Source organism: Pinus tabuliformis, chromosome 7 (genome assembly GCF_031772625.1).
Source record: "Pinus tabuliformis cultivar Carrire ecotype Pingquan chromosome 7, CPIR1, whole genome shotgun sequence".
In the NCBI taxonomy this organism is placed as follows: domain Eukaryota; kingdom Viridiplantae; phylum Streptophyta; class Pinopsida; order Pinales; family Pinaceae; genus Pinus; species Pinus tabuliformis.
Window position 1 is genome coordinate 1,392,703,742 of NC_142293.1, and position 6,656 is coordinate 1,392,710,397.

Sequence of the window (6,656 nt, forward strand, 5' to 3'; positions counted from 1 at the left end):
CAGATCACCTTTATCAGCGTTGGAGGATAAGACTCCACAAGAGGTATGGACTGGTAAGAAACCCTCTCTTTCACATCTGAGGGTATTTGGATGTGATGCATATGTACATGTTCCAAAGGAGAAATGAACCAAGTTGGATAGTAAATCTGAAAAGTGCATCTTTATTGGGTATAAGGATGGTTTAAAGGGTTATAAGATTTGGAACCTAGTAACAAGGAAGGTTGTGTACAACTGAGATGTGGTGTTTAGAGAGGTGAAATATGTTATTAAACATGAAGTCCAACCAAAGGAACCTGAGAAGATAGAGTTTGAGCTAAAGGAGGAAGAATCAGACTCTACAGCAGAGGAGGAATCAAAATATGAAGAGCCACAAATTCCGAGTGTGAGAAGATTAGTTCGAGAAAGAAGTTAGCCAAAATGGTATAGTCCATCTTCTTTCTGTTCAAATTTTGCTTTATCTATTACTGATGATGACCCTAGAACTGTGAAGGAAGCAGTATATTTAGAGGATGGAAAGCTCTAGAAAGAGGCCATGGTTGATGAAATGGTATCTTTGCACAAAAATGAGGCTTGGGATTTGGTGGAGTTTCCGGCTGGAAGGAAACCCATTGGCAGAAAATGGGTGTTCAAGAAGAAGACAAATGTAGAAGGAAAGGTGGAGAATTACAAAGCTCGATTGGTAGCAAAGGTTATTCCCAAGTGTCAGGAATTGATTTTGGTGATATTTTTTTTCCTATTGCCAAGGTAACTTCTATTAGATCACTTTTATCTATTACTGTTGCTTTTGATTTTGAGGTAGAACATATGGATGTGAAGACATCATTTCATCATGGGGATCTAAAAGAGGAGATCTACATGAAGCAACTTGAAGGCTTTGTGGTGAAGGGTAAGAAAGAACTGGTATGCAAGTTAAAGAAGTCTCTATATGGGTTAAAACAATCACCAAGGTTATAGTATCAAAAATTTAATACATTTATAAGGGGACTTCGCTTCACTAGAAGCAAAGCAGATCACTGTGTGTATTTTAAATTAATTGGTGACTGTGTTATTTATTTGGTCTTATATGTGGATGATATGTTGCTGGTTTGAAATGACAAAGAAATTATCCAGGATTTGAAGACCCATTTGTCCTCCAAATTTGACATGAAAGACCGTGGTGCTGCAAACTATATTTTGGGCATGGAAATTAAAAGAGATCAGACAAAGAGGAAGCTTTGGTTAAACCAGAGGAAGCATGTCAAGATAATATTGCAGAGGTTTACTATGTAGGATAGTAAACTGGTGAAGGTTCCTATTCTTGTAGGTGTAGAGTTATATATTGAACAGTGTCCCAAGACACAAGAAGAGGAAGAGGACATGTCCCGTGTTCCATATGTAAGTGCAGTCGGTAGCCTAATGTATGCGATGTTCTATACTAGACCAGACATTGCACATGCAGTGGAGTATTGAGCATGTTTATGTCAAAACCAGGGAAGGAGCATTGGATAGCAGTGAAGCGGGTTTTTAGGTATTTGTTTGGAACTAGTGATTATGGTTTGTGCTACCAAGGAAGGCCAAGATTGGATAGAGTCTTAGATATTCGTGGCTTTCTTGATGTAGACTGGGCTGGATGGAGATCTGGATCTGAGAAGATCTACAAGTGGGTATGTCTTTAACCTATTTGGAGGTGCAGACAGTTGGATGAGTAAGAAACAATCTGCAGTGGCACTATCAACTACAGAGGTAGAATACATGGCAACCACTCATGCAAGCAAGGAAGTAGTTTGGTTGCAGATATTGTGTTCAAGTATGGGGTTAGTACAGGGAGCTATAAGGATAGACTGTGACAGCCAAAGTGCAATTTTCTTGGCAAAGAACCCTGCATATCATTCAAAGACAAAGCACATTGATGTTTAGTATCACTTTGTGAGGGATATGATAGAAGATAAAAAGGTGTTGCTGGTAAAGGTGGACACTTTGAAGAATATTGTAGATGCATTGACAAAATATGTGAGCTCTGAGAAGTTCTCTTGGTGTAGAGAAACAATGGGCATTGCAGGGCTGGATAAATGACTAAGCTCTCTTGTGGCCCCCTGTGGAAAGAAAACAACAAGTGGGAGAATGTTGGGTTGTGTTATATTCTTTCCATGACTAGGCCACGTAGTTAGCCGAGGGGTTAGAAGGGCGGCGAAGCCCCCCTTCTTTGCGCCGATTGCATAGCGAGGGGAGTCACAGGGGGTTTGAAGACGCGATGGTTTTTGGTCCATGGTTTGGGATGGTTTTTGATCCATGGTATTGGATGCTTCAGCATGTATAAATATGTATTGTAACATTGAAAGGAACATAATGAAAAATCAAGTTGGTAGTCCCGGTTTTGGGATCCAGGGGAAAATCTCTGTGTATATGTTTTATGTGTTATGCTATTGCATTGTTTATTTTCTGTGTTTTAGAATTCGTATGCAGGTAATTTCTGTACAAGGTTAAAGCCTACGCCCTATCCCTACCCTTTTTGGCATTTACATCGATAAGCTAGAGGAGTGTTTGGAAACTGCGGGTTGCAATGGCCCGAGCTTGCTGGTATAGTCATTTTTCTTCTCCTTTATGCCGACGATATCGTCTTTCTAACCAAAATCCATGATGACCTTGAAAAGCAGCTTAAGACTCTTCATGATTACTACTCCAAAATGGGTATGACAGTTATTAATACTGAAAATACTAAAGTCATCATTATCATTAAATTAAAAAAGATCAACCATGGTAATTTCAACTATGATAACAATTACTTGGAGCAAGTTTCTTCATACAAATATTTAGGTATTTACATCCATCATTAACTCAACTAGAATTATAACATTGAGGAAATGATTATTGGGGGTTAGAAAGCTTGTTATGAGCTTAAAAATAATTGTAAGTTAGTTCATCTTTGGATTTGGAGCAAATAAAGGTCCCTCTTTGAGATTCTTGTCATCCTTGTTATTTTATATGGATGTGAGGTTTGGGGTTGTGGTATATCTAGAGAATCGTGGAGAAAGATCAAGAAGATTCAAAAGCAATTTATAACTTACAACTCAAGATCAAAGAAAATATTCCCTTTCCTATCCTCTTGATCAAAGCTGGCTTTTCCCCCATTGAAAGCATGACTATGTTTAGGTATTTGATTTATAAGAATAAGATTTATAACTTGGAAACCACAAAGCTTCCCAAAATTGCTTCTAACTCTAGCAAAGACTCCCACTTCTATCTCAAGCGTGGGTGGCATAAGGATGCCTAATCTTGGCTTGACCAATGGAGGATAAAGGAGGAGATCATCTTAGAGAATAAGGATAGTATAAAAAATACTATCACCTCCAAATTTAAGGATAAACTGTGGGATGATAAGGAGTTGGAGGGAAAAACGAAGCTAAGGTATTATAAGGAGGTGATCAGCCCCACCCTTGCTAACTAGAATTATCTCTTTGCCTTGACCAGTACTAAGAAAAAATGAACAATGCAAAGATAAGAACCAATTCTCATGAGCTTTGAAGTGAAACGAAGCAATGGTATATTCCCAAAACTCGCTAGAACGGTAGAATATGTCACTTCTTGTGATACTAAGAGGGTGGAAGATGAAAAACACTTTCTCTTAGATTGCTCGGCTCTTGCTCAGATCCGTTCTCATTTCCATAACATTTTCCACACTTCCAATCTTCTTGACTTGTTTAGTTAGCCTTACTATAGTGATATTGGAGCACTTCTTTCCCTTTTTTTTTATCACAAAAATAAAATTTTAAAATTCCTAATTAATTTCTTTCTTTTCCATAACATTTTCCACACTTCCAATCTTCTTGACTTGTTTAGTTAGCCTTACTATAGTGATATTAGAGCACTTCTTTCCTTTTTTTTAATCACAAAAATAAATTTTAAAGATTCGTAATTATTTCTTTCTTTCTTTAGGGTGATGATGGACCGCATCGGTGTTAGTGAATATTAATCATCAATTTTTAAATTATGTGATGGATGCAGAAAAGAATTATCTAAACAACATCATCATCATAATTTTATTTTATTTAAAAATAATCCATAATTTTATTAATAAAAACAAAATTACATTATAACAAAATGAATTTTATTATTTTCATTAATTTTAACTTTTTAATTATTAATTGACTTAACATTTAAATTTTATACTTATTAAACTATAACATTTTATTAAATTTTATATTACTTTTAACCTTTTATTATTTTCTAATTAAAATATATATAAATGCTTCCAAATATCTAAGCCACCGCAACATATCCCAATTTTATCCCAATATTAAATTGGAGAGGGTTGGAGACAACAATATTTTGACTCTTGATCGAAGATATATATAATGTTTCCAACTATTGAAGCCACTCCAACCTATCCAATAATAAATTGGAGAGGGCATGGAGACAACAATATTATAGTAGAAAGATCTTTACAAAAGAAGCAAGCGTAAATGAAACAATTAATATATAAGACATTAAGGAGAAGCAAGCGTAACCTACTATTAGGGCAGGTAGGCGTTAAGTCAATTGCGACCCCTCGCTTAAATCAATTGCGGATTCTCGGAATACTCAATTATTTGAGCTGGCGCAGATTATTTCGAGAATCTGCAATAGATTAAGTCAACTACGAGTTATGCCGATTTTCGGAATACTCAATTATTTGAGCTGGCGCAGATTATTTCGAGAATCTGCATAGAGATAAAGCCAACTACGACTCCTCAGCTTAACTCAATTGCGGATTTTCGGAATACTCAATTATTTGAGCTGGCGCAGATTATTTAGAGAATCCGCAGTAGACATAAAGTCAACTACGACCCTCAGATTAAATCAATTGCGGATTATCGGAATACCGCAATGTCCATAGAATCGCAGAATATTTCAAGAATCCGCAGTAGACATAAAGATGCCCCTCCCTCACTGGTTGGTCCGTCAATGAGAAACAGATGATAAAACTTCGGCCATTATAACTCTGCTCCCGTAGAGGGATGGTCATCGAATCATTCCATAGGGTTTACTTTAGGTATGTCTGAGAATGAGAACATGGAAGCAGCGGCTGATACAGGCGTCGAAAGAATGCAAGCCCAGGGAACCAACACAAAGAAAAGCTCGAGGCATTGGATACTCCTGCTCCTCAACATCGCGGCCTTAGTTACGGGTTCAATTGCAGGGCCTCTGTTGACAAGATTTTATTTCCTGCACGGTGGATCCAAACTATGGCTCTGTGCTGGGCTCGAGACTGCCGGCTGGCCTTTTCTCCTCCTGCCTCTCTATTTATCGTATAGAAAGCAGCCCAACAGAGAAAATTACATCACCCGCAACCTCTTACTGGCCTCATGTGGTATCGGGATTCTCATGGGCGCCGACAATTACATATACACCTATGGCCTCTCAGTTCTGCCCGTTTCGACTTCGTCTGTCTTGGTCGCCAGCCAGCTCGGCTTCAACGCCGTTTTCGCGTTACTGTTGGTGGGGCAAAAGTTCAGCCCTCTCTCCATAAATTCTGTGGTTTTGCTCACCGCGAGTTCAGTGTTGCTTGCCTTCCATACAAGCGGTGACAGGCCTGCGGGAGTAACGAATAGGCAGTACGTGCTCGGGTTCGTCTTAACGCTCGCTGCAGCTGCCCTCGCTGGTTTCCTTATTCCCTTGATTGAGCTTACCTACAGAAAAACAAAGCGCCAAATAACGTCTACGCTTGTTATTGAGATGCAAGTAGTAATGTCTGTTGTGGCTACGGTTTTCTGTACAGTGGGCATGCTCATTAAGGGAGAGTTCCAGGCTCTGCACAGGGAGGCCAACGACTTAAGTGTGGGTAAGATCGATTATTCCATGGTTATCGTATGGTCTGCAGTGGCGTGGGAGTTTTTTTACATTGGGTTGTACGGCGTGACGTCCCTGGCGAGCTCTCTGTTGAGCGCTGTGATCATGGCCGTTACGCTTCCGCTGACTGAGGTACTGGGGGTGGTTTTGTTCCACGAGAAATTCAGTGCGGAGAAGGGCATGGCGCTGGTGCTGTCCTTGTGGGGATTCGCTTCGTATCTCTATGGGGAATACTATTGCGATTTGGAACTGCGGCCTCCTAAAGTGCCCAAGCAGCAGAATGAGGTAGAAGACCTAGGAGGAGCTGCACATGCACATCACTCCATTGATGATGTGTGACAAAATCAGTTTATTAATGTTGTTAAAGAATTCGCGATGGGTGACTCTGGTAAACCTCCGCAATATCCATGGTTGCATCAAGCTCCCTGCATCAATTGCTATTAATAATGAGCTTTAGTTCAAGCTGTCAATGTAATCAAAGCAAATAGTCGCATCTTACAGTGCTTTAAGATTGGTCTTTGCTGGAAAAGAATCCATTGATGAAGGGTTTTTCTGTGGAGCAGTGGTCTCGGTCTCTAAGCATATGCGTTCAATTTTCTATTTTCAATCCAATTTTTGATAGAAAACTAGAAGGGAGAGGTGATTTGGGCACACAAATTTCACATGGTATATTATTTATTTACAGGAAATTACACAATTACTTAGATACCTCTACTCTAATTTATATATTGGAATCAATAATGACTCATAATGATAACTACACTTGACATGGAAGCATTAATTCCAACACCTTCTTGATGCTTATATGGATAACAAGAAAAAACACATATTGCAACTATACATAAATCTCT

The 6,656-nt window shown here is 38.9% G+C and overlaps 1 pseudogene; it reads left to right on the forward strand.

Moving 5' to 3' along the window:
- The first annotated feature begins 4,957 nt into the window (after positions 1-4,957).
- Positions 4,958-6,368, forward strand: LOC149252860 (purine permease 1 pseudogene; annotated as a pseudogene).
- The last annotated feature ends 288 nt before the right edge of the window (positions 6,369-6,656 follow it).